The following is a 27,028-nucleotide window of genomic DNA, read 5'->3' on the forward strand; positions in this document are numbered from 1 at the left end:
TCTAAGCATTAGCACTTAAACAAAACTGCTGTAGCAGTCTACCGTGCAATGTGGCTGAGACATCCGAAGCTGCTGTGTTCAGATTGCAGAGATAAGACATGAAAATCCCCACTTTCAGATTTTATCATTGTTAGAGAAATTAATCTTACAGAGTGCATGAAAATTTAGCTGTATTGAGGTATAGTTGACATTGTATATGTTCACAGTGTAAAATATGATGTTTTGGTGTATGTATACATTGTGAGATTATCACCACAAGCTAATTAGCATATGCATCGCCTCACATAGTTATCTTTTGTGGTAAGAACGTTTCAGATTTTCTGTCTAAGCAAATTTCAGGTATATGATACAGAATTGTTAAGTATAAAGTACTTTCATAAACCTCATTCTGTGAAATCCTTTCAATGGTATTATTACAGGTAGGGTCAGTATTATCCTGATTTGCTTTGGCAACAAACTGAGACCTAGAGAAGCCAAGCTACTTGGCCAGGAATACAGAGTCCCCATCTTCTTGCTCAGAAATCGCCATTCTAATGACTATATTTTGCTTCTTCCTCAAACTTGAGTGTTTGGCGAAGACTCTTCGCTCACCAGTTCGTCAGGTAGTTATTAGCGGCCCTTTTTTAAAAATATGAGATGTTCAAGACAAAAACTCCCTCTAATCCTCTGTTTCCCCACTTCTAAATGGGTAATAACACAGCCACCAGCTTCCCAAGTTTGTTGTAAGGGTCAAAGAGTCTTTGACCCTTACACGTGGGAGAGTCATGGAAAGTGGGCAGCTCTGTGTACCCAGTGGGTGTTGATGTTACTGTGTGATTGTGCTCTTTGTTCCTGGGTTACTGGATGACAGAGTACTGAGTGGTTTTGCAAACCCAACAGGGAAACACAGCAGTTTAATTCCATCAGTTGCCCTATAACTTCCTTCAGAGCTAGAAAGTTGCACAATAGGAAATCTTATGTACTGGATTATTTTAAATTCTTCTTTAAAGGACAGTAAACCATCACTAGTTGGGTCCCAGAGACTCACCAAACAGAGCTTAGAGGCGGATGCCATTGGGGTTAACTTAGCTAACAAGATGGGCCTATGCCTGGCATCCTCCTTTTCTACTTGGTTGTGTTGTCTGCACGTCTCTCCTCCTCATTCTTTGTCACTTTCCGTGGCCTTCTGTCTTCACTAGCCCTCTAACACAGTTTAGAAAAAAATATTTTTAACCTATTTGATATATGGGTAAAATGAGAGTTTTCTGTCTGTCTCCACTGGCATTTCTTTTGGTTTTTTTTCCCCCTTTTTTCATTCATGTGTTTTTTCATGTTTTCTTGACTGCAGCTTGAGAGTTCCAGTTTCTAACTCTAATGTATTTTAATTTAAGAAAATCAGAGAATATAATCATATGGGAATGCAAAGAGTATGAAATTTTGACTCAGTATGACAGTCAAGACAAGCCCTGTTTTTCTTGTTTTGTTTTTCATCAAATCCTCTAATTTACTCCACTCCTAATTCCGTGATCCTTTCTGGCTTTCACAAGGGCAGCTGTCGGAGTCAGGGTTGCATTTACTATTACTGATCTCAGTAATAGGATGAGTTTGATCTTTCAGCATGAAAAGAATGACCATATTAGGGATTTGTTTTTTCTCCAGACCACAGAAAGTTTGATAACTAGAGTAGGACTTAGTGGAGAGATAATGTCAGAATGAATAGACTATTTGTGAGAAAATTGAACGGGCTCAATGCTGTTACTTACCAGCTAGAACTGGGAAGCAAGATGATGAATATGAGGTTAGGGACACTGAGTCAGGAAGATGATCAGGCAATTCTCGAGCTAGGTAAATTGGGATCATTCCTGGCTTGTCACATCTACATGGGACATTTAGACTATCCATGGGCTGGATGCCTTAGGAAAGTTCCTTCTGGCTCTGAGGCTCACTGCTCTTTCAGCATTGGCAATTTACATCTAGTATGTTCTTGTTATAAGCTGACGTCTCCTTATGTCCTGTCAGTTTCTGTGTATGAGAGGGTTTTGCTGTTCCTTTTTGAGTGAAAATTTACTCCCATAGCACATTGCCATTCACACTCCACCAAGTTCCCCCTACACACACACACACACACACACACACACACACACACACACACACACACAGAGCATTCTCTTATCCTTTTGTCCTCCTTGAGCCAGTCCTTTCAAGGTTATATCATCCTTTAGTGACAAGTACCTCCCCTGACCTCTTTATTCACTCGTAGAAAGAGGAACCAGATTTCCCCTGTGTGACTTACCATCAACACAAACAGCAGTTTTGTTTCTGTTATTTCCCCTTATAACCTAGTGATAAAGTTTGCTGCTGCTGCTCTCTCCACCCCATACAGGAAGAAAGACTTCCTTCCTTCATCTCTTGACTTTGCCCAGGCCTATGAATAATCTTCGCTTTGTCATGGACTCCGGATGCTCACCTTTTCTAACATTTTTTTTAAACCCCCAAGAGATACTCCTCCTGCATCCTTCCCTCCCCACCTTCTGGCTTTCTCTACCTGATAAACTTACTATTCTACCTAGTTAATAGTGGGCGCTCATGAAGCTTCTGCCTCATTGATGAGTGTCTGGGCATTGAGCTTCTCTGTGTCCATTTTCTCTTTGGGTGCATAGACTGACGTCTCTCCTCCTGGCTCCTTCTCACTTGCGGTGGCGCTCCCTCTTCATTATCCTGCTTCCTTTTTACATTCCATACTGTCATGTTATAGACCATCTTCAACTGTAAGCTTAGTGCTTGATCTTTTGCCACTTTCCTCTTTGTGGTGTTTTGAATCCTAATTTTGAGTCTGATTTTTAATTGTGTTGATGGCATTTCTCTAAATCCTTCTATTTTGCTCTATAGAACTGTCCGTACATTGTCAAAAACCTTCCACTGTCAGCACAATACAGTCCAGCAGCCACCGATAAGGAGAGAAGAAGGGGTAGAAGGATGCTATTGTCAACAATTTGCCTCGTTATTTCCACCTAAACACTTGAGGTTTCCTTACAACTGTTGAAGAACTGGTCATACATCCACTATGGGGCAGCCACTCTGGGAGCAAATACTTGACTTGTAGGTCTTTATACTGTGGTTTTTCCTCATTATCTAGAAGTTTGAAAATACCTATTTCCCCTCCATTTAATACATTTTAGAACATTATTTCTTTAAAAATCTTAGTGTTCCCATTTTCTCTGTTATCCTGTTCCTCTTTGCTGAAGTGTGTCCGTGTGTGTGTGTGTGTGTGTGCGCGCGTGCACGCGCGCGTTGTAGCTGATAGGTCATCAGACAGCATCTGTGGGAAATGCATCTAGCCCTTCATCATTTAAAAATCATTTTTATCAGTCCTTCCAAATCTTCATACTTTATCTGTTAACCATCTTCCCTTCTCTTCCATTGTGGTGTGAGCTATTTATATTAGCCACCTAATTTTAGAAGTCCACATACTGTCATATAGAACTCATAATAATGGGTACTTAATGTGGTTGAGCTTCTGATAGACGTCTATGGTTTTTGGAAGAGGCCTCATTTGATTGCTGTATAGTTAACCAGCATAAGCAAAAGAAACTGTATATATGAATGTTCTCTTTCTCATCTTCCCCCATTACCTGTTCATTTGTCTTCGTTTTATCATTTTACTGGAGTAGATTTTATTTCCCTGAGGACCTTTCTGTGCTACAAACCTGTGATTGTACACAAACACACTGTAAGACAGTGCTTTCACTAGTCCATACTTTTGTTAAAAGGAACATACACTCATTTACAAATACCATGATCTTATAAGCACCCACAAATCTTATAGAAAGCTACCATAAAACTAAGAGAGAAAGCAAGAAATGTTTAAAGGATGAAGAAACACAAGAGTTTCTCTGAATGAAGATAATCTCCCACTCGGGGTGTGTGTGTGTTGTTATTTTTTGAAATGTATCAGTATAGGTGCCAGGCATTTTACTGTCTTTTCACTCAAATTTATTTATTTGACAAATATTTACTAAAAGGTGACTATGACCCATTGTACTATACTGGTACCTGGAGAATCTCAAAATTATAGTACTTGATTCTTGCCCTCAAAGAGCACATATTCTCACAGGGAGATAACATTTCCAAACTGGTTGAAGAGCAAGATGTCTTGTGTTTCTGATTGAGACCACAGAGTCAGTGATCTGGGAGCCAGCCCCCAGTAGTATGCAGTTAACTTTCCAGAAGAATCTAGGAAGGCCCCTTAGCATCCTGTCAGAGAGCTGGGGCTGGTCAGGCAGTGTGCAGAAGCTAAATTTGCTCCTCCATCAGTCCATCTGAGGAGAGGGGAACTTGAAGATTCAAGGAAGACCACACAAAGAATTCTGTACCATTAAGAGCGTTGTGTGACAAAAGAAGTTCCATACAGCGTCAAAAGCAGAGGCTTGGTAGAGATCTGATTATAAATGAAGGCTGCAATGTTAGACATGTATGATGTTGATGCCTTCAGAAAATAGCGCAAGGCTTAAAAATGAGATCGAATACACAGAAAGACCTCAGTAATAGTATAGAATAGTAATGGGTTAATTGTCATTAAATAAATCTCTAAGTCATGAATTCTTGAGAGAACTGACTGGCTTTCCTACTGTTTACAAGCTCAGAAAAGTTACTTAATTTTGATGTCCTTTTTTTGTTTTTACTTATCATTGATGGAATGCAAATTATTTTACTTTTTCTTTTATTTAAAAAGGACAAGAATTCCTCACCATGGTTGCACACTGCTGACATTGTATGAAGAGAATGCCTTGGGGATTTCTTTCAGAGTGCGGGGAGTCGGACGAAGATATATATATATATGGATTTAGGGCAGTTAATTTCTGAAACTTGTCCATAAAAAGATGGTTTGTTACTTAGGTTAAAACTGTCCTTTGCTCTCTGCTTGTTTACAATGAGGAAAATGCTTCATGTTTCATCTAGTGATTGTTTAAAACATTTTGTGTTTTGTTGAGAAGGATTAAAGGCATGCACCTAATTGTTAAATATTAATTTTTAAAAACTAGTCTGAGTCTGTCTTTATGGTCTCCGAGTCGTTTCACCTTCAGAAGCTTGTTTTAGGATCTTGTGCCAACCCAGTTCATTCTCAGGCCTGTTCAGACTAGAATTATCTGGCAGGGGGAATGTCTTTTAAAAAAATGTCTTCAGCAGGAACGTCCCAGAAAATATTCCCCTCAATCTTCAAGTTGGCTTGCAGAGCAATTTACTAAATAGAGAGATGTGAGAATCAAGTGACCATCAGCTGGTATAAATGTTTTTGGTCAATGTAGTCACAGGATCTCAGGTATGCAAGAGCTGGATGGGTTTCAACCACGTGCCCGGTTATGGTGATACCCTGGCTCAGTTGCTCTAACGTAACACAGAAGGAATCCCAAGTTCATAAGAACATACTTTAATTAGACACCTGTATTTAAAAGATTGATTTCTCCTCTAGCATAATTTCACCCTGTGGCGCACCGTGTATACATGTGTGCATTTCTTCCCTGGCCTACAGTTAGCCTTAATTGGACTTTTTGTTCTTAACGGTGTGGGAGGCAGCTTTTTTAAAAAACAGCTTTGTTGAGGTATGATTGATAAAGAACTGCACATATTTCATGTGGATGATTTCATGAGTTTGGATATATGCAAACACCTGTGATACTGTCACCATAATCAAGGTAATGGATGTATTGGTTATCTCTCAAAGTTTCATTGTATCCCTTTGGTTTTGTGTCTGTGTTTGTGTATATGTTAAGAACACTTAACGTGAGATACACACTGTGGGAGGCAGTTTTTGTTCACTTCTAAAGTAAACTCTCACTTTGTTACAATAGTAGACTGGCTTATGCTCTGTCAAATCCCTACATATGATTATTATAGAATTTGACTCTATTTCTGTTTAGTTACAGAAAGCTACTGGCACATGAACAAAAATATGTGAAATATGAATGGGGGTTGGGGGGACATGTGGGGCCACACTTTATGAGATTATAGAAAATCATGGAACTGAAAAGCATCTGGAAGTTCTCTTACTCAAAGAAGCATACATTCTTTTACATTTGTGTTAAAAACTGTGAATTAGACCACTTTGACTTGGTAAAGTTAGCATTCTGGCAATGATGTGAAACTGTTCGTCTCTCTTCACTTACTTCCACATATAGTCCCTAGGGTCAAAATTTCTTTCTAAAAATGGTAATTTCTAAAGTTAGAGATGCTTTTTGAGGGCCTAATAGATGTGTCCAGGTAATCACTTTAAAAGACAGAGTAATTCTACTCTTTCTTCAGTAGAATGACCCACGAAGCAGCATTTCTTTCATTTCCAGTGAAACTTTGATGCGAATGTGATTTTATCTCTGTCAGTGTAGCTTTAAACATCAATGGGTTTCTTTACTTCTTGGTTTGGTGTATAGGTTGTCCCCGTTCTAACTGTGTAAAGTGTACGCTCTTCAAATTCTAGGTTAACATTTCAAGAAATGGTCTTTATCCCAGTTCAAAGCAGGCTTTCCAACAGCAGGTGGCAGGCTTAACTTTTAATAGTCTTTTCCTCCCTTTAGACTCTTTCTCATACCTCAAATAAATGGTATTCATCCAGAATGTATGGGAGTTATTATTTCTTTTGTTTCGTTTGCACTGTGACTAAGACTTGAGCAGAAGCACCTTGGTTAAAATCCTATCACCCACCGTTGGGGCCTAGTTGTCATCATAATTATTAGATAACAGAATTATATAACTCAACATTTCTAATTTGAACCTATTTTCTTTGCCTTTTATTTGTAAACTTTGAAGTTGTATTATTGGTGAATATTCTATGGCATTGTATATTCTATATATTCTTTTCTTTGTGTTTTTAATAAACTAAAAACTATAGTTTTGGTTAGTAGATGACACTAATTTACAGAATAACCTTTAATACAATTTTATTTACGGATTTTCCTATTTGTATTACCTAGATTAAATTTAAAACAAGGGGCAAAAGACCACCTTAACTTTAGTACTAAGAACTGGAGAACAGATACTTTTGAGAATTAAATATTCACCTTTTCTCATCTACATGTACATTTCTCATCTAAATGTAAAGATTTATAGAAGATAATCTGTTGTATTTTGGCATTGAAACTAACCACACTAAACCCTTGGCAATGATGTGAAACTGTTCATCTCTCTTCATTTAATTGTTAGTCTTATTCTTTAATTGTTACTCTTATTCATAAAAGTAGAGTTATGAACAGTTAGTTTTAGTGGTTCATGAAATGTAAGTTTGTGTGTTCTGTAAATGCTTTATTTTACATTGAGGGTAAGACTTAGCCAAACCTATATAAACGGTCTTTTCCTCCACTTCAGTATGTATGCTCTGGTTTGTAGGCAGTGCCAAAATATACTTCAGAGATGGGATTGGTTTTAACTTATTTAAAGAGAAAAAAAAAAAACAAGCAGCAATCAAAAAACCCCTGCTTCACCTTGTAAATTCCACCCTTATCCTCCCCGCAAGAGCTAACCACAATGGTGAAGCACTATTATTATAACTTGGCAAGTGAGTTACCTCTTAAAATTAGACATCTGTGATTAAACAGTTAAATCATTCCCTAGTTATGTATATATTTAGAGCTCCCAGAAAGCTGGTTATCTTTTCTTATAGCTAACACACATTTTAAAAGCCACTTTTCTCTTGGCGATAAATATGTGCGTGTCATACTGTGGTATAGCTGCATGTCCAATCAAATGGTACTAATTTAAAGTTCTTCCAATTGAAAGTAGCTTTATTAATTTTTTTTTTTTTTTTTTTTATGGAGACAGAATCTCGCTCTGCCACCCAGGCTGGAGTGCAGTGGCGCCATCTCGGCTCACTGCAACCTCCGCCTCCGAGGTTCAGGTGATTCTCCTGCCTCAGCCTCCCGAGTAGCTGGGACTACAGGCGCTTGCCACCACGCCTGGCTAAGTTTTTGTATTTTTAGTAGAGACGGGGTTTCACCATGTAGAGTCGGGCGGATCACGTGATCTCGATCGCCTGACCTCGTAATCCGCCTGCCTCTGCCTTCCAAAGTGCTGGGATTACAGGCGTGAACCACCGCGCCTGGCCTATTAAATCTCTTCTAAGTGATAGCTGAAGCATTTTTAATTCGTAGCAAAGTAGGATTCTAAGACGTGTACTAGGAGCAAAGTTGCATAGTCACTTACATTCTAGAATAATCCTAAAAGTAGGAATCAATAATTGGCCATGTGGTCACATGCTAATAAAAGAAAACCTTGTCCAAGACACCAGGGCTTTTCCTGCTTCAGTGCTTTTTGTTCTGACTCTTGCCTCTCCCTGTGGTGTCCTTTCCCACCCCGGGTATGTGCATGATTCTTCTCCTCCTCCTTCAGGAATCCACTCAACTGCCAAGCCCTCAGTGAGGCTTTCCCTAACCACCTTAACAAGAATAGCATTCCTCTTAACTGTTTCATTACTCTATGAAATGACCGTCCGTATCTATGGAGGTTTGTTTTTTCAGTCTTTTTTAACCTTTCCTTAAATCTCAGACTTAAACTTCCATGAGTGCAGGGACTTGATTGAGTGTTGCATTCCTGGTGCCTGGGATAAAGTATACAGAAGTCTTTCACTGAGGTACTACTGAAAGGTACTTAACTAAAGGTACTCAGTAAATATTTCTGGGGTGGATAAATGAATAGTGAAGAGGACACCAATCCTGTGACTTACTTTGTTACCTGCATTGTATCACGGGAGGAAAGCTTGGAACTGACGTACTAGGGAGCTCCTGCTTTGAATATTTGTTATAATATGGATTTTCTGTCATTTTCTTTGGTGTTTTAGATATTTGGTAGAAATAACTGTATTATCCTCAGTTCGTAGCAGGAAAGAATTTTTTAACTGCAATTTATTTTACATACATGTGTCATTGTTAGATTACCCTAAAGTGACAGGAAACAACAGAAATGCCCCAAGCCACAATAAAGTGGTAAATTGGTGTTTTTGTTTGCATGTTTTCCTCTCCTGTATATTTGCATTTTATTTGCATTTTACAGCAAAGCATCCCAAATAATTGATTGTACATTTTGTCACAAGGAATCATGTATTCTGTAGAAGTGCAGGGATTTTCCACTTTTTTGTTTGTTGCTGGATTTCCAGCACCTGACTCATGTGGCACTTTATTTAATGTCACCCAGTCAGTATCCGTTAGGTAAGTAAATAAATCTAAAGGTCGTTTAAAATCACACACACGGGATTATTGTCAAAATGTCCATTCATAATCCAAAGAAAATGTGCGATTGAAATCTGGTGTCTTCTCTTTTCTTCCACAGAGCCCCTCTCCAGAAGGCAAAGGATCACCCAGCTGCTGGAAGGTGTGGGTACCCTCAATGGCTCAGTAGCCAGTGTAGATCCTGTCTTTTGTAATCAGTAGCTACATCTGGCTACTGGGTCTCTGATGGCATCTTTTAGCTTCTGCTTCAGTGTCCTGAGAGAGATTATTGGGCAGTCCTTAATAATGAAAACTTTATCTTGAGTTACACACACACACACACACACACACACACACACACACACACACGGGAGGGGGCGGAGGAGAGAGTCAAGTTCTGGGGTGTTAAGTCCAACATTATCAACTGGGGCTTGAGAACCTTCAAGGTTGTATGAATGATGAGGTCTGTTTGCTTTCAGTACTACAAGGGGGAGGAATCTGGATATTTATCCATGTTTTACCTTTTCTTTTTTTCCTCTTTCCCCCCATGAAAGGTATCATTTGGATAGATCAATCTATTGATCTATCTACCTACCCACCCCATCCAACCATCCACCACCTACCCATGTACTACCAATTTACCTATCCACCCTTTCCGTCCAGCTTTTCCATCTCTTGACTTTTAGATGGCATTTTCAAAATGGTGTGATTAAATAATGACAACTTGATGATAGGATGGTTTAAGGCAATTTTATTGGTAGTAGGTAAGTCCCAGCAATTCTGACTTTTGGTTTTCTTTTCCTTGTGGTAGAAAAGACAAAATACCAGTTTTGAAATCTTGAATGCAGTAGGCAATTGTGTTGAAATAGTATGTAACAATTAGGTGCAAGCTGAACATCCAGGTTTGGGGCATGAACCTGGCATACAATGTAGATTTCTGTGTTCGTTAGGCAACAGCTACATTGTCTGCTGGGTTTCAGGCTACCTGGAAACATGATCTCAGTTGACTGTCTCACCGATGCCTCGCCTAACCCTATAATGTTTTTGAATAACTGTTTTCCAGGAGGTATAAACCAGTGGAACTTACCATTCAATAGAGGGCAGAGAATGATTTCAATATGATTTCACTCAAAATAGTCTCAAACGCCAGCCTAGTAAACCAGAGATAAGGTGTAATGTAATGTCATCCTTCCTTCTCCCTGCCTCAACTGTCAAAGACTGACCCACTTACATGTTGTTTACTTTTGGCTTCTATTTCTATTCATAATTATTATCAGAAGGCATAGCACCCACGAGCCTAATCAAACTGCCTTACGACCTTATTCATCTTCATTTTGTCTTCTCACTTACCTGCAGGAACCCAGTTTATTTTTGTTCTCCCTTTACCACAACCTTGTAAGTGTCATGAATGACCCTCAGTCTCACTGGAATCTGAATCACTCAGGAGTTTGGGCAAACTGGATGTTTTAACCACTGTTCAGCTTTCTTATGGAATAACAGAGAACTTGTAAAGATAAAAAACACCAGTTTGCAGGAAGAAAGGAAGAGAATAGAATGGAAATTGCTTCTGGAAAATACGAGTTTTACAGTATGTTTTGTTTGTTCTCTTAAATAAACTTAATCCTATCAACATTTTAAAAAAACTAGCCATTAAGACTGTTGAGTTCTCAATTATAAAAGAATAAAATGTTATAAGGATTTATTTGCCCTCGCTTATATGAACTGCATACTTTTAACAGGAAAATATGTAATTTAAATTAGTATTGATTAACTAATGTAGAAAATGTACATATAAAGAATACAAGGATAAATGGCTGCATGTAATAATGGATGGTAGTGATACAATGTGTTTTTGTCACCCCATGCTGAATTCAGTAAAAATAAAGCTAATGACTTGGAGCTTTTAAAAGATTGTACTGTTCTGTGTATGTCTTTCGGCTTCCTACTCACAATCAGTTGTATTATCTATTCTGTACCTGAGCCCCTGGCTTCTGTGACCCAGGAAGAGAGTCATTCCACCTGAGATGCTTGACAGGCTTTGAAGAGTAATTAGTGGCTCCGTGCAGCATTGTTACGTTTAATAAATCATAATTACCAAAGGGACAGTTTGTCTTCTCCCATGTCCTCTCATACTTTTTTTAAATTTATTTTTTAAGAGATGGGTTCTCATTCTGTCATTCAGGCTGGAGTGCACTGGTACAGAACTCTTGGGCTCAAGTGATCCTCCTGCCTCAGCCTCCAACAGTGCTGGGATTACAGACTTGAACCACCATGCCCAGCCCTCCAGTCCCATACTTTTGATGATCTTTGAGTCCCTTTGCCTGTCATTAAATGAGAAGGTGTTAGCAGTGGTGCCAGGTGTGAAGAACTCCCTAATTCCATTGTTAGGTTTTCATTTCCTTATCAGGTACAAGTATTGGGTGGATCCTCAAAGCAAGATTGAATGTTGTGATAATACAAAAGAGAAATACATATTTGGTCTTCACCCTCAGTTCCTGGAACAGAGCTCCTGAAACTGTTGTAATTTTCTAACTAATAGAGGCGATAGGAGCATCTTCTGTTAAAATACTTGGTCTTAGTCCCCTGTTCCTGACACAAGAGCTTCTAAGATTCTTAGACTCTGGAGTGATGAGTGTCTTTGTATGCTAACGAGATAATGAGATGACTTGGTTTAGTGGGGAGTAGAGATGGTGGCAAGGTAGCTTCAGGATGAAGGCTGGTTGCCAGGAAAACCAAGGTATGATTAGAGGGTTGGAACTTTCAACATTCAACCCCACCCCTGACCTCTGACGACTGAGTTGATCACTGTCTTAATCCATTCGTGCTAGTATGACAAAGTACCTGAGACAGGGCAATTTATAAAGAACAGTAATTGATTTTCTTACAGTCCTAGAGGCTGGGAAGTCCGAAACCAAGGCTTTGGCTGTCAATGTTGGGTGAGGTCCTTCTTACTGCTTCCTTACGTGATGAACGGGCAAAAAAGATGAATGCTGTGTCTTCACCTAGAAGAGAGAGAACTCATTCCCTCAAGCCCCATTTTATTTTATTTTATTTTATTTTATTTATTTTATTTTTTTTTTGAGACGGAGTTTCGCTCTTGTTACCCAGGCTGGAGTGCAATGGCGCGATCTCGGCTCACTGCAACCTCCGCCTCCTGGGTTCAGGCAATTCTCCTGCCTCAGCCTCCTGAGTAGCTGGGATTACAGGCACGCACCACTATGCCCAGCTAATTTTTTGTATATTTAGTAGAGACGGGGTTTCACCATGTTGACCAGGATGGTCTCGATCTCTTGACCTCGTGATCCACCCGCCTCGGCCTCCCAAAGTGCTGGGATTACAGGCTTGAGCCACCGCGCCCGGCTCAAGCCCCATTTTAAAGAGCCCTAATCCCATCAATGAGGCCTCTGTCCTTATGACTTAATCACCTCACAAAGCCCCTACCTCTTAATACTATCACACTGATGACTAAGTTTCAACGTGTGAATTTTGGAGGACACATTCAGACCATAGTATCTGGCCCCTGGCCCCCCAAATGTATGTTCTTATATATGAAATATATTCCATCTCAGTAGCCCCAAAGATCTTAACTTGTTCCAGCATCAACTCAAAAGTCTAGAATCTCATAAATCAGATATGAGTGATACTCAAGGTAAGGTTCATTTTGAGGCAAATTGGATTTCTGCTGTGAACCTATGAAGTCAAAACTTCCAAAATACAATGGTGGAACAATCATAAGATAGACATTTACATTCCAAAACAAAGCAGTAGGAAAGAAGGAAGGAATAACAGGTCCAAAGCAAGTGCTAAAACCACCAAGGTAAACAACATCAAATCTTAAAGCTTGAGAATAATCTAGACACACTAGAGTGGAGGTTAAGGCCCCAAGGCCATAAGGAGCCTCACCCCCATGACTGTTAGGCATGTCCCACATAGCACCTCTTAAGTTGGCGTTGGGTGTCTGCAGCTTTCCCAGGCTAGGATCACACTCCAGTGGCTCTGCAGTTTCAGAGTCCCAGAGGCAGTCCTATCTCCTACACTGGGCGTCTCCCCACTGGGGACTCTGGTGGCACTATCCCATTGGTCCTGAGGCTCTCCAAGTCATCCATTGAAACGTATGTGGAATTAGTCATGCCTCCACAGCTCTTGCACTCTGTGTCTGCAGAGTTACAATGTGGACACGGAGCACTAGCCACACCTAGGCATACTTGAGCCACAGCTGAGGTGGGTGAGGAGTGCTACACTGGAGTGCATGGAGCAGGGATGAGGCATCACTGGGCAGTGAACGCTGAGGTTCTATGGTTGCCATAAGCCCCTAGTTTAACAGTTCTGTGCCCTAGGCCGGAATGCAGTGGTGCAATTTCAGCTCTCTGCAGCCTTGACCTCCCAGGCTTAAGTGATCCTCCCACCTCAGCTTCCCTAGTAGCTGGGACTACAGGCATGTGCCACCACACCTGGCTAATTTTTTTGTTGTGTTTTTGGTAGAGACAGGGTTTCACAATGTTGCCCAGGCTCGTCTTGAACTCCTGAGCTCAAGTGATCCACCCACCTCGGCCTTGCAAAGTGCTGTGATTATAGGCATGAGTCACCATGCCTGGTTACTCCTCTAATTTTAAATTCCATCGTCAGTATACTTCTCTCTTGCATTTTACTATGCAGTTAAGAGAAGCAATGTGGTACCCTGAACACCTTGCTCAGAGATTTCTCCTGCCAAATATTCTAGTTCATCACTCTTAAATTCTGCCTTCAGTAAAGTTCTAGGAGGTGGGCAAAATTCTGCCACATTCTTTGCCATTTTGCAACAAGGATGACTTTTCCTCTGGTTTCCAATAAGACACTCCTTATTTCTGTATAAAACTTTATCAGAATGGCCTTTACTATCCGTATATCTGCCAGCATTCTGATCATGATAACTTAGGTACTCTCAAAAAAAGCCTCTCTTGGCCGGGCGCGCTGACTCACTCCTGTAATTCCAGCACTTTGGGAGGCCAAGGTGGGCAGATCACTTGAGGTCAGATCAGTGTCAGCCTGGCCAATATGATGAAGTCCCGTCTGTATTAAAAATATAAAAATTAGCCAGGCATGGTGGGGCGCACCTGTAGTCCCAGCTACTTGGAAGGCTGGGACAGGAGAATCTCTTGAACCCGGGAGGCAGAGGTTGCAGTGAGCCGAGATCGCGCCACTACATTCCAACCTGGGCATGACAGTGAGACTCCATCTCAAAAACAACAACAAAAAAGGCTCTTTCTACAGCTTTCCTCTTCTGAGCCTTCACCAGAATCATCCTTAATCTCTGTTCATGGCAATCTAGGCTTTTTCTAGCCTGCACCTTCAAACTCTTCCAGCCTCTATCCGTTACCCAGTTCCACAGTTTTAGATATTTGTTATAGCAACACCGCAATTTCATAGTACCAGTTTTTGTTTTAGTTCATTTGTCCTTCTATAACTAAGTGCCTGAGACGGGGTCATTATAGAGAACAGAAATATATTTTTCTCACAGTTCTTGAGGTTGGGAAGTCCAAGATCAAGGCACCAACATTTGGTTTCTGGTGAGGACCTTCTTGTGGTGTTCTAACATGATGGAGGGTGGAAGGGCAAGAGAGACAAACTATCCTTACATGGCAGAAGAGCAGATGCAATGACGCGATCTCGGCTCACTGCAACCTTCACTTCCCAGATCCAAGCGATTCTCCTGCCTCAGCCTTCTGAGTAGCTGGAATTACAGGCGTCCACCACCACACTTGGCTAATTTTTGTGTTTTTTTTTTTTAGTAGAGAAAGGATTTCACCATGTTGTCCACGCAGGTCTTGAACTTCTGACCTCAGGTAATCCACCTGCCTTGGCCTCCCAAAGTGCTGGGATTACAGGCATGAGCCACTGCACCCAGCCCCTCAAGTGCTTTTATAAGAGTCCTAATCCCATCCATGAGGACTCTGCCATTATGACTTAATCATTGCCAAAAAGACCCACCTCTTAATGTTGTTACATTGGTGATCAAGTTTCAATATACAAATTTGGGGGGGATGCAGTCAGACCACAGCAATCACCAATGGCCAATGATGTAATCAATCATGTATGTAATGAAACTTCCATGAAACCCCCAGAATTATGGGGTTCTGATAGCTTCTGGGTTGGTGAACACATGGAGATATTAAGGGGATGGCATGCCTAGAGGCTGCATGGAAGCCCCTCATCCTTTCCCACATACTTTGCCCTATACATCTTTTCCATTTGGCTGTTCCTGACTTGTACCCTTTATAATAAGCCATTAATATTAAGTAAACTTTTTTTTTTTTCTGAGTTCTGTGTGCTGTTCTGGCAAATTATCTAACACAAGGAGGGAGTAGTGGGAACTCCTGATTAATAGCCAGTCAGAAATACAAGTGGTTCAGAACTTGGAATTAACATTTGAAGTGGGGGCAGTCTTGTGAGTTTAACTTGTGCCATCTGACACTAATTCCAGCTAAATGGTGTCAGAATTAAATTGTAGGGCACTCAGCTAGTGTCAGAGAATTGGTTGATGTGGGGGAACAAACCTGCACATTCGATGTCAAAGTGTTAAGCGTGAAAACAAGATGGAAAGGTGCAAATGACCAGGGGCTTGTTTTCTCACTTTTTCTCAACGTTTTTTTTCTCTCATTCTGTGAGACCCAGGAAGCAGTGGACGTTCGTTTGTTGGCTCTTACTAGAAGAGGCACAGCAACCTGACTATATTCTTTCTAAAAAATCTTTTCATTTTGAAATAATTTCAAACTTCAAAATAGTTGCAAAAATAATACAAAGGCAGCACTGGTGGGAGTTTAAAATGGTGCAGCTGCTTTGGAGAAGTTTGGCAGTTCCTCAAATACTTAAATAGCATTACCATGTGATTAAGATATTTCACTCCTGTGTGTATACCCAAAAGAACTGAAAACAGGTACTCCAAGACATGTGCATGCATGTTCACGGTAGCACTGTTCTTATTCACCATAACCATAAGGCGGAAATGTTCAACTGATGAATGATAAAATGTGTTATATCCACACAATGAAATATTACACAACCTTAAAAGGAATGAAGTACTGAATCATGCTGCAACATGAGTGAAACTCAAAAATATTATCCTAAGTGAATAAAGCCAGATGTAAAAAGCCACATACTGTGTATTTCCATTTATATGAAATATCCAGAACAGGGAATTCTATAGAGACAGTAGATAAGTAGTTGCCAGGGCTTGGAGGTAGGAAGGAGTGGGGAATGAGTGCTAATGGATACAACATTTCTCTTTGGGGTGATGAAAATGTTATGGAATTAATATTCTGGTGATGGTTGCGAAACTTTGTGAATATACTAAAAATCACTGAGTTGTATGTACACTTTAAATAGGTAAATTTCAAAATATGTGAATTATATCTAAATAATATTGAGAGTACCCACACACTCTTCAATTCCCCAGATGACAGTATCTTATGTAGCTACAATTCTCAAAATCAAAAAATTAACATCAGTATAATACTATAACCTACTTAAGATTTCACCACTTGTCTCTGTCGTTCTGTTTCTAGTTTAGCATCCAATCTAAGACCCCACGATTAGTTGTTATAGCTCTAGTCTCCTTTAACCTGAAAGAGTTTCTCAGCCTTCCTTTGTCTTTCATGACTGCCACTTTTGAAGAGTACAGGCCAGTTATTTCGTAGAGTGTTCCTCAGTTTGCGTTTCTGGTGATTCCTTCTGCTTAAAATCAGGTTACACATGTTTGGCAAGAATAACACATAATAAAGTAAAATGATGTCCTTAGTGCATCATATTAGGACACATGTGACATTGATTTGTCCTCCTACTGGTGATGCTAAATTTAGTGATCAGTTACTTTGGTGTATGATCCTGGCTATTCCTACTTTACTTTCTTGTTTTTTTAAAAAAAGTTCATTTTATCACCATTCTGTACTCCCATTTTCCCTTATTCTTCACATGTGGTCAAATACATTTAATGTGCATCATGTAGTTGATATGGGTTCTTGAAAAATGTATCTTGTTTGGTGTCCAAGTGTTTTTAGGTTACACGAGTGGCATTGTGTTATATCTTATTCTATTTCTTACTTTTTTTTTTTTTTTTTTTTGAGACGGAGTTTCGCTCTTGTTACCCAGGCTGGAGTGCAATGGCGCGATCTCGGCTCACCACAACCTCCGTCTCCTGGGTTCAAACAATTCTCCTGCCTCAGCCTCCCGAGTAGCTGGGACTACAGGCGTGCACCACCATGCCCAGCTAATTTTTGTATTTTTAGTAGAGATGAGGTTTCACCATGTTGACCAGGATGGTCTCGATCTCTTGACCTCGTGATCCACCCGTCTTGGCCTCCCAAGTGCTGGGATTACAGGTGTGAGCCACCGCGCCCAGCCTCTATTTCTTACTTTTTAAACTCAGCACTGTTTTTAAGATACATTCTTGTTTCTAATCCATTATTTCTAATTCTGCATGACACTTCTTGGAGTGCAACTACCACATTTCATCTATGCCATTTCCAGTGATGAACCCCACATGGGAACCAATTCCTGGCCACACAAATAACATTGTACTGAACATTCTGATAATGCGTGTCTCCTTATGGGTCTCTGTAGGAAACTATTTGGAACGTATAATGAGGCATGGAGCTGTTGGGTCATAGGACACACACACACACACACACACACACACACAGACACATACACAGAATGGCCTGATAAGTCCATGTTCCCAATGTCAGTGAATGAGGTTTCCTATGTACATCCCTGCCCATAATTGGTATGAAGCTGTTTCTACCAGTCTAAAAGATGTGATATCTTATTGTTTTAATTTGCATTTCTCTGGTCACTAATGATTATGAACATCATTTGGTAGGCATTTGAGCTTTGGAAGTTTTCTATAACTTCCCTGTTGATATACTTATTCCATTTTTAACTTTTAAAACTGTGAAGTATAGCATGCATATGGGGAAATGCATGTAAAATAAATAAGCAACTCACGAAATAGAGTTGTGTAATTGCCATTCAAGTCAAGAAATGGAATATTGTAAGTATCTCAGAAACTGAACTCCTACCTGTCCTCCAGGTCAGTATCCTTCCCCACTCCCCAAAGGTAATTACCATTCTGAATTCTACAATTATAGCTTACTATTGCTTGCTAATGAAGTTTTCAACTCTTTTGCTCATTTTTTTTTTGTTCTGGTAGATTATTTGTTGACTTGTAGGAATTCTTCATATATTGTAAGCCTTTTGTTATTTTATTGCAAATATCTTTATGATTTCTCTTTCATTTTCTCAATGGTTTCAATGACCAAACATTCTTAATTTTAATGTAATCTAACCAATCAACATTTTCTTTAATAAGTGCTATTTTTTGTATGTCCTGTTAAAATCTTTCCCTATTCCAAAAGTTGTATTGTTTTGCCTTTCACATTTAAATACACAATTCTCCTGGAATTGAATTTTATAAAATGGGTGTTAGGCATCAAATTTTGTTTTTTAGTATAGGGATTTACAGTTTATTCAATTTCATTTGTTAAAAACATTCCCCACTGCTCTGTGCAACTTTTACAAATAAATCAAATGCCTAGAGATGTCTGTGTCTACTTCTGGGATATGCATTCTATTGGTCTATTTGAATATTCTTGTACCAATAATACTTTGTCTTTATTACCTTAGCTGTATAGGTTAAAAAATGTTTTTAGAGACAGGATCTCACTCTGTTGCCTAGGCTGGAGTACGTTCTTGACCTCCTGGACTCAAATAATCCTCCTTGCCTCAGCCTCCCCAGTAGCTTGGATGACAGGTGCACTCCATCATGCCTGGCTAAGTTTTTCATTTTTATTTTTTGTAGAGGTAGGGTCTTGCTCTGTTGCCTAAACTGATCTCAAACTCGTGAAGTAGTCCTCCTGCCTTGGCATCCCAAAGTGCTGGGATTACAGGTGTGAGCCACCATGTCTGGCCGCTATATAAATTTTGATATCTGCTAGAGTCATTCTCTGATATTGCTTTGGATATTTTCGCTCTTTGCATTTGTGCTACAAATTTTAGAATCCATTGTCAATTGTGCCAAAAATGTTAGGATTTTAATTGGAAATGTAGTTAATTAATTTGGAGAGAATTGATATTTATGCTTTATAGAGTGTTCTGATATGTGAATACTGGGATCTCTCTACTGGTTTAGGTCTTTAATTTCTCAAATGTTTCATAGTTTTCTGTGTGGAGCTTTTGCACATCATACCTTAGATTCATTATTAAGTATCTGATCTTTTGTGATGCCACTATAAATGGTATCTCAAAATTTCACTTTGTGGCCGGGCATGGTGGTGTGCGCCTGTAGTCTCAGCTACTCAGGAAGCTGAGGCAGGGGAATCGCTGGAACCCGGGAGGCGGAGGTTGTGGTGAGCCAAGATTGTGCCACTGCAATCCAGCCTGGGACAGAGTGAGACTCCGTCTCAAAAAAAAAAAATTCACTTAATGAATTGTTCTGGTATATAAAAATGCAGTTATTTTTTTGACTTCATATCCAACAACTTTGCTAAACTTATTTGTTAATTCTAAGGTTGACTGTAGATTTTTGACCATGTACACAAATATATCTATGAATAAGTTTTCTTTCTTCCTTTCTAATCTTTATACTTCTTATTTATCTTTGTTTCCTAATTGCACAGGCTAGAACATATAGTATTGTGTTTAATAGAGGAGTACATAGAGAGCATCTTTGTCTTATTCTTAGTCTCAAAGGGAACACTTAGCATTTCACCAGTATTATAATGTTAGCTCTAGGTTCTTTGTAAAATAGGCTTTTTAGGCAGTTTACCTCTCTTCTGAGAATGTTAAAAAATGTTTTTGTGAGTAGATAGTGAATTTTATCAAATGCTTTTTCTGCATTTACTGAGATGATTATCTGGTTTTTGTCTCTTTGTTTAGTTAATGTGGTGAATTACATTGATTTTTTTTAAAAAAACAACTTTATTGAGGTATAATTTATATATATTAAAATGCACCAATTTTAAGTATATAACTCAAAACGTTTTGATAAATATATACCCATTAGCAATCATTACAACCAATAAAACATTTTATTATCCTAAAAATTCCCCTCATGTCTCTTTTAGATCAATTCTCACTCCCCTCCCACCCCCAGAAGGCACACACTGACCTGCTTTCAATCAATAAATTGGATTGCCTTTTCTAGAGTTTTATGTAAATAGAATTATATATATAGCCTATGAGTCAGGCTTCTTTCACTTGGCATAATGTTTCTCAGATTCATCCATGTTTCATGAATCAGTAGTTCTTTTTTACTGCTCAATAGTATGCTATTAAATGGGTATATCACAATTTGCTTATCTATCTTTTAATGGACATTTGGGTTGTTTTTAATTTCGACTACTGAGAATAAGGCTTTTTATGAACATTAAATCTTAGTATGGACATATATTTACCTTTGTCTTGGGAAAATACTTATGAGTCACAGGTAGGTATATTACTAATTTTACAAGAAACTGCCAAACTGTTTTCCAAAGTGATTGTACCACTTTATGTTCTCACCTACAATTTATGAGTGTTCCATTTGTTCAAACATTCTTGCTGACTCTTGATATTGGCAGTCCTTAATTTTAGCTGCACTAGTGGGTATGAGTAGTAATAATGACTAAAGATGTTGACTTTCTTTCATGTGTTTTAATATTTAATATACATGTCTCTTTCATGTATTTTAATATTCATCTGCCATTCATATGCTTTTTTTGGTTAAGTATCTCTTTGTATCTTTTGCCCATTTTTAGACGGATTGTCTGTCTTCTCATTCAGTTTTAAGAGTTTTTATATGTTCTGCATACAGACCCTTTATTAGACATATGTTTTGCTAATATTTTCTCCCAGCCTGTTGCATGCCTGTTCTTTTTCTGAACAGTATTTGTAATAAAGATACTACCTGAGACTGGATAATTTTTTTTTTTTTTGCGATGGAGTTTCGCTCTTGTTGCCCAGGCTGGAGTGCAATGCCGTGATCTCGGCTCACCGCAACCTCCGTCTCCTGAGTTCAGGCAATTCTCCTGCCTCAGCCTCCTGAGTAGCTGGGATTACAGGCACGCGCCACCGTGCCCAGCTAATTTTTTGTATTTTTAGTAGGGACGGGGTTTCACTGTGTTGACCAGGATGGTCTCGATCTCTTGACCTCGTAATCCACCCGCCTCGGCCTCCCAAAGTGCTGGGATTACAGACGTGAGCCACCGCACCCGGCGAGACTGGGTAATTTATAAACAAGAGAGGTGCAGCTGGCAGAATTCCCATACTGGCCCTCTGACCAGTAGGGTGAGGACTATTATGGTGGGAAAGGCCAAATGGAAGTCATTAGAGCTGCCTCTACCTAGAAAAATAGTAAATCAAAACCAATATCACATCCCTGGAGGGATTGCGGAGATTAGTGCCACCATCAAGGACTTGAAAGACACAGGGGTGGTGATTTCCACCACATCCCCATTCAACTCTCCCATTTGGCCTGTGCAGAAGACAGACTGATCTTGGAGAAAGACCAGGGATTATCCAAGCTTAACCAAGTGGGGACTCCAATTGCAGCTGCTGTACCAGATGTGGTTTCATTACTTGAGCAAATTAACACATCTTCTGGTACCTGGTATGCAGATATTGACTTGGCAAATGCCTTTTTCTCCATTCCTATCCAAAAGGTCCACCAGAAGCAATTTGCCTTCGGCTGGCAAGGCCAGCAATATACCTTTACTGTCTTACCTCAGGGGTAGATCAGATCTGCGACTTTGTGTCATAATCTTACTCGGAGAGACCTTGATCACTTTTTGCCTCCTCAAGGTATCACATTGGTCCATGGAGGGAGGCCCTGGGCCTGGACCACAGAGCCATTTTTCTCTCCTAGGGAGGGGCTGCTAGTCTGACATGCCCTGGAGACATTTTCCCCATTGTCTCGGCTATTAACATTCGGCTCTTTATTTTACCTGTGCAAATTTCTGCAGCTGGGTAGAATTCCTCCCCAGAAAATGCATTTTCTTTTCTACACATGGTCAGGCTGCAAATTTTCCAAACCTTTATTCTCTGCTTGCCTTTAAACGTAATTCCAATTTTAAACCATCTCTTTATGAATGCACATGACTGAATGCTTTCAGAATCAGCCAGGTCCACTCTTGAATGCTTTGCTGCTTGGAAATTTCTTCCATCAGGTAGCCTAAATCGTCTCTCTCAAGTTCAAAGTTCCACAGATCTCTAGAGCAGGGACAAAATGCTGCCAGTCTCATTGCTAAAGCGTAACAAGAGTGACATTTGCTCTAGTTCTCAATAAGTTTCTCATCTCCATCTAAGAACACCTCAGTCTGGACTTCATTGTCCATATCATCAAAAACATTTTGGTTAAAACCATTCAATGAGTCTCTAGAAGTCCCAAACTTTCCCACACGTTCCTGTCTTCTTCTCAGCCCTCCAAACTGCTCCAACCTCTGCCTATTACCAAGTTCCAAAGTCACTTCCCCATTTTTAGGTCATCTTTATAGCAGGACCCCACTCTGCCAATACCAATTCTCTATATTAGTCTGTTTTCACACTGCTATAAAGATATTACCCGGACTGGGTAATTTATAAACAAAAGACGTTTGATTGAGTCACAGTTCTACATGGCTGGGGAGGACTCAGGAAATTTACAATCATGGCAGAAAGTGAAGGGGAAGCAAGGCATATTTACATGGCAGCAGGAGAGCAAGAGCACAGTGGAAACTGCTGAACACTTTTAAAGCATCAGATCTTAGAGAACTCACTATCACAAGAACAGCATGTGGGAAACTGCCCCCGTGATCCAATCACCTCCCACGAGGTCCCCCCCTCGATACGTGGGGGTTACAATTGAAGATGAGATACAGGTGGGGACACAGAGCCGAACCAGAGCAGTATTGCTCAAAGAAGAGAAGTTTCTGACATCCAGTTTATCTCCTTTTTTTATTCTTTAATTTATTTTTAAAATTTATTTTTAATTGACTAATAATTGTATATATGTAATTCACTGTGGTGTTTTGGTATATGTTTACAATGTGGAATGATTAAATTAAGCTAATTAACAAACCTATCACCTCACATACTTACAGAAATGTGGTGAAAACATTTAAAATCTACTCTTGTGGCTACTTTTATGTATGTAATATATTATTATTTATGATAGTCACCATTCTGTACAGTAGATCACTAAGGCTTATTCCTCCTGTCTAACTGAAATTTTGATAAGCTTCTTCCATTTTCCAATCAACTCCCATTCTGAGCCTCTTGGAACCATCATTCTGCTCTCTACTTCTGTGAGCTCAGCTCTTTTAGATTCACTTTTAAGTGAGATCATGTGGTATTTGTCTTTCTGTGCCTTGCTTATTTCACTTAACATAATACCCTCCAGGTTTGTCTGTGTTTTGCAAATGACATTATTCCCCTCTTTTAAAGGTTGAATTGTATTCCATTTTGTATCTATTACATTTTTAAATTGTTTTACTTTTAAGAGTACCATGTTTTTTATATCTTATTAAAGAAATCTTTTCTTGTGTTTCCTCACAGACTATTCATAATTTTTGCTTTTATTTGAGGTTCATGTTCCATCTCTAATTAATTTTTGTGTATGGTATAAAATAAAGGTTGAGATTCTTTTTATTTCCATGTAGATTTCTAATTTTTTTCAGTACCATTTCCTGAAAAGACCATCCTATTCGTGCTTAATTACATTGCTCTCTTTTTAAAAAATAAATTAATTATATAAGCTGGGTCTATTTCTATGCTTTCTATTCTATTGATAGGCCTGTCTGTCTCCATGCCAATATCACACAATCTTGATTACTAAAGAATAAAGCTTCCTAATAAGACTTGAAGTCAGTAGTTTAAGTCCATCAACTTTATTTTTCCTTTTCAAACCTTGTTTGGTTTTTGGTCGGCAGTTTATTAAATATACTACATTTGTACTTTATTCTGTAGTTTTAAAAATGATTCACACATGGACTTAGTAAAAATGCCCTTTATAGAAAACCGAATGCAAAACCCAAATGAAAATAAGAACACACATATTGCATACATATTAAAGTGCTTAAATGTTATGAATTAATTTAATCTGTACCTGTGCTTAATGAAGGTGATCATGAAGTATTAGGTGGTTTGATTTACTTAAATCTGACAGCAGACCATGACTTCAAAAGTGTTAATGTTGGCCGGGCGCGGTGGCTCAAGCCTGTAATCCCAGCACTTTGGGAGGCCGAGGCGGGTGGATCACGAGGTCAAGAGATCGAGACCATCCTGGTCAACATGGTGAAACCCCGTCTCTACTAATACAAAAAATTAGCTGGGCACGGTGGCGCGTGCCTGTAATCCCAGCTACTCAGGAGGCTGAGGCAGGAGAATTGCCTGAACCCAGGAGGCGGAGGTTGCGGTGAGCCGAGATCGCGCCATTGCGCTCCAGCCTGGGTATCAAGAGCGAAACTCCGTCTCAAAAAAAAAAAAAAAAAAAAAAAAAAAAGTGTTAATGTTGAAATGTAGATGCAAAACCATCTATTAACAAAATCATTTAATCTATTTCGTCTTTGCAAAACAGAATAAAATGTTTTCCTTTTAAAGACACTTTTCTAAATCCATTGTCTATACACTCTTTCTCCCACTCAAAGAGTTAGTTGTACAGACTACAGAAGCACAAAATCTATTCCTTTAAAAACAAAAATCCCAACAAACTAGAGCCTACTTAAAAAACATGTAAAGGGAGAATTTTAAATAGCTGCTACTGCAGAACTGGTTAAAAGTGAATACAGCCGAGTGACAGAATATACCTTTCCTCTGACAGTATACGTCCTTCCCCCTTTCTCTCTGGAAGAAACACGTTACCAGGGCGTGGACTATATAATGGCATAAAACGCAAAGACAGAAACAAAGAAGTTTGCACGTTCTCTATATTTCTAGCTGTTGAGACAGTATGTTTAAGAGCTGAAGTTACCTCCAGCGGCGAAACAAGAGCCAGATACTAAGCAGCCAGAATGCTACGGTAATTGAATAAATGACCATTTCTCTCTTGGCACGTTCTTTGTTCTCTTCCTCCAGATGTTGTAAGCGTCTATTTAGATTGATTATCTGTCTTCTTAACGAAGCTGCATCAACAACAGTCATGTCATCCAAAGTTCCTTCAATTGTTGCATTTATGTTTGAAGTGCCATACCTGATGTTGTCACGATGAGGATTTTAAGTGGTACCAGCAGACTGCGATTTTCATCTAGCGCATCCATGATATGCTGGTAAGCCCTATGAGTAGAAGACTGGATAAATGACAGAATGCCATGAACAGAGGAAAGATTAGTTCTGTTTTCGGGTGTCATCTTGGGAAGGCAGATCCAAGCTTCTTATGGTGATGGTGTCACGGTGAAATCACTCCTGATAACTGTCTGTTTCGGCCAACAACATTTTCACTCAAAGAACAGTCTCTTTTTAGCTTGCCAATTGCACAGATTTCTTCATTTTGAAGGGTTGAAGGTCTTTCTAAATCCTGAAAATCTGGTGGTCTTTCACTGAAAGTACATGGAGTGGTGGTTTCAGTGCCAGAGGTTTAAAGGCAGTTGACTGAATAAGGTCAAGATCCACTGGTCTTCAAATTGGAATGTCTCCGTTGTTCTCTGCTGTAACAATCCTCTCTGGAACCCGCATCATCACATTAGCCTTTAGAACTCCTTCTTGGAATTCTTGTGTCAGATCACCATTTGATGGTGCTAACTTTAATTTTTCTGGGACCCTCATTTGCTGACTAATATCTTTATTATATTCCATTTCATACTGAAATTGACTAAATTTTGCCATCTCAGCACAAGTAGGAGAAGGAAATGCTTCCCTACTCACCAAATGTGTACCAGCTACTACTTGCTATTTAGCGCTATCTGCTCCTGTGCTTCATTCATATTAAAGGCTTTAACTCCATTTGAAGTGCATGTGCTGGGTTTAGAGCCTCTGTTGTTCCTCTGGGCCTGTAGAGAGTCTCCAGTGAGGGCTGCCAGGGTGGGTGCTCTCAGAGGCCATTAGCAAAGCCTGCGGCAGACTAGGAGAGCCTCGGTTGGTTATTTTAGATACTTTATGTTTTCCTATAAGTATTAGAATAAGGTTTCCAACTTCTACGAAACAACTTGGTGGGATGTAGATTGCGATTACATAGAATGTATCGATCTATCTATCATCTATCTATCTATCATCTATCTAGATATCCCTCTCTCCACCTCTACTCACCACTCACTATGACTACTTTTTCTTTACTGCATAACTGTGTTTCCCGTGGAATAAATACTTTTCTTGTTTCTTTTGTTTCCTTAATTTTCTATGTATTTACACATACTTTTACTTCCAGACTCTTCTTCATTCCTTCTCTCAATAAATTTGAATACATTCGATATTTCATCAGTTTTGTCTTTTTATTTATTTTTATTTATTTATTGGAGACAGAGTCTCATTCTGTCACCCAGGCTGGAGTGCAATGGCACGGTCTTGACTCGCTGCAACCTCCACCTCCCGGGTTCAAGCGATTCTCTTGCCTCAGCCTCCCGAGTAGCTGGGATTACAATAGCCGGCCACCACCCCTGGCTAACTTTTGTATTTTTAGTAGAGACAGAGTTTCACCATGTTGGCCAGGCTGGTCTTGAACTCCTAACCTTGTGATCTGCCCACCTTGGCCTCCCAAAGTGGTGGGATTACAGGCGTAAGCCACTGTACCTGGCCAGTTTTGTCTTTTTAAAGAGAAATCTCTCCTAACAAACCTCTGATCTGCTTCAGTATAGACAGCTTTCTCCCTCGGCCTGTTGAATATTGTCATCCGATAATCTCCCTTTGCCACCATCTTGCTTTTTTTTTTTTTAACACTTTCT

At 39.5% G+C, this 27,028-nt stretch overlaps 1 long non-coding RNA gene and 1 pseudogene across 3 annotated transcripts in view; one reads left to right on the top strand and one right to left on the bottom strand.

The window, feature by feature from the left end:
* Positions 1 to 7,770, top strand: part of LOC105714251 (uncharacterized) — a 99,489-nt gene extending 91,719 nt beyond the window's left edge. For all 3 annotated transcript variants that reach the window (XR_001106774.2, XR_010338156.1, XR_001106773.3), the window contains one exon: positions 4,712 to 7,770. This is a non-coding gene — a long non-coding RNA (uncharacterized LOC105714251). The remainder of the gene's footprint in view (positions 1 to 4,711) is intronic.
* A 17,351-nt stretch (positions 7,771 to 25,121) lies between these two features.
* Positions 25,122 to 25,976, bottom strand: LOC105714250 (mitochondrial fission factor-like; annotated as a pseudogene).
* Between the last annotated feature and the right edge of the window lie 1,052 nt (positions 25,977 to 27,028).

Source organism: Aotus nancymaae, unplaced genomic scaffold, assembly GCF_030222135.1.
Source record: "Aotus nancymaae isolate 86718 unplaced genomic scaffold, 86718_ANA_hifiasm-v0.15.2.pri h1tg000058l, whole genome shotgun sequence".
Classification (NCBI taxonomy): Eukaryota; Metazoa; Chordata; class Mammalia; order Primates; family Aotidae; genus Aotus; species Aotus nancymaae.